Below are 2,434 nucleotides of genomic sequence, written 5' to 3' on the forward strand. Positions count from 1 at the left end.
AGCTTTCTAGTTCTTTTCCTCCACTGCGAGTCAATATTTTCACTTTACAAATAAATGAACATTCTCGCACCCATTTACTTTCATACCCATCAGTCGTTCTTCAAAGTCCATTTTACTCTGAGCTTCCCTCACTTCAAGATTTCTCCAGCCTACAGTATATCACCCTGCATAGCTTCCTTTGTAGTTTTCCCGTGAGCGCCCATTGCGAACCGTCCCACTGACCTTCGGATGCCATCGAGTCCTGATTGTACCCCTGACTTCAAGCAAACAACCACATTTCCAAATCCTGGAACTATTGCAGATTTCCGCATACTCCGGAGCACCTCATACGTACTGTATCCTCATGGCGCTCTGTGTTTCATTATGACCGTATTTCTCTTCCCCTTTCGCTTTTGTTATTTTCCCTGTGTTGCCATATATCTAAAATATTGCGGCAACACATCCAAGCAGCGCCGCGCCGGCTCGCACAAACCAAACAGGAGGAAAGGCTCTCCGCACGCCCTTACCTCCTCGCCCTATGAAAAGGTCTATATGTCGATCATTTCGGGAAATCTATCACTGTCAGTGCGCATTCATTTGGTATTCCAGCGGCCCGTCGCACCAATGAGGCGTCGCATTGGACACTGCGGCTTGCGAAGGTACCTCACCGAAATACCGAGAATACAGCCCCTGAAATAAACCACCGTCCCCCCGTCTTCGTAGCATATAAAGTCTTCCGTTAAACGAAGTTGAAATGGCCAGCGTACTGCATCATAGGTGTCAACGTATCGGCTTGACTTTCCTCCTTACAAGCAGTATATTCCTGTGTGTGGAGTCCTGCATCCATGCCCGGATATGCTCCAGGACTATGCGTGGCAGTGAGCATATACATGTGACTCTCTACGTTAACGCTAACAGCTCGTTGTAATATAAACGCACTTACTAATGAATGGTCAGGCTGCGCATCTTCTCGTACTCAGTCATGTCGCTGCGTGCTGCTGAGCATGCACTCAGATCTGCGCGATACATGCTAAAATTAAAGCTTAACTGAAGCTGACAAGGAAAACTGAAGCTCACGACATTTAGGTAGTCTGTATTTATTGGTTGGAGTAATGCGAATATATACAGTTTGTCCCACATAACTTCAGCCAAGGTTTTAAAATTAAAAACTAAAAGCACTCCGGATGCGAGTCGAACTGAATGCATAATGTTAGCACTGGCCTTGAGTTACTCATGCTATTTTTATTTCCCACTTAACAAGCGGAATTGTTAGGTTTAATTAATCAACTTTTTAAGTATTGGCTGCAGACCGCAAATCTATAACTTTGTAGATACGCAAAGTTGTAGAGCACCTTGAGAAACCTCTCAATAAATTGTTTCCAACATGATATACCTCACGTAGCCCTTTCTTCCGCGTTCCAAAGAAAGCCCGCGAAATATGAAAAAATATGAGTGCCCTTCCACTCTGTGAAGAAGGATGACCAGCAATGTGTATGTGGGCCCATTAATGGCGAACTGCATCTCCGCCGCGGGTCGGCCCGGCATCGCACTATCTTCGGGATCGGCCCACGTACGGGGAGTGCTTAACGCCTGCTTCACCTCCGCCGCGGGTCGTGTCGGTATTGCAGTATCTTCGGGATCGGCGCTTGTATGGGGAGTGCTTAACGCCTGCTTCACCTCTGCCGCGGGTCGGGCCGGTATTGCACTATCTTCGGTATCGGCCCACGTATGGGGATGGCTTAACGCAAGCTTGACTTCCGCTGCGGGTCGGCCCGGCCTTGCCCTATCTCAGAGATCGGCCCACGTATGGGGAGCTTTTTGCTTACGACACGAAAATTTCCTAGGATGGCAGAGGTATAGATCTTCGCTGTAAAAAATACCACGTGGTGGGGCGCTCGCGCACTGTTATTGTGCGGCTCTCAAGCGGGCGATGTATGAACAAGTTCAGCTGCAGTGAGAATGGCCCGCGACAGGGCGTTAGGCATGATCTAGATATCTGGGCATGCGGCTGTTATCGCATGACGGTGCAAATGCATGCTGCTGGCCGAGCGTTTCCGAAGCGATAAAGCGTCTAAGACCTTGTTGATCCATCGCACGCTTGAGAGCAGCTCAATAACAGTGCGGAAGCGCCCCGGCACGTGGTATTTTTTTTTTTTTCATATTTCGCAGGCTTTCTTTGGAACGCGGAAAAAAAGACCACGTGAGATATATCGTGTTGGAAACAATTTAATGAGAGGTTTCTCAATGTGCTCTACAACGTTGCGTACCACACTTGGGGTCGGCAGCCAATACTGAATAAGTTCATTAATTAAATATAATTATTACATTAGTTAAGTAAAAAAATAGCCTGAGTGACTCTAGGCCAATGCCAACATTATGCATTCGGTTCAACTCGCGTCCGGAGTGCCCTTCATATTAAAAACTTTGACTCAAGTTATGTGGGACAACCTTGTAT

This window comes from Dermacentor andersoni, chromosome 3 (genome assembly GCF_023375885.2).
Source record: "Dermacentor andersoni chromosome 3, qqDerAnde1_hic_scaffold, whole genome shotgun sequence".
Lineage (NCBI taxonomy): Eukaryota > Metazoa > Arthropoda > Arachnida > Ixodida > Ixodidae > Dermacentor > Dermacentor andersoni.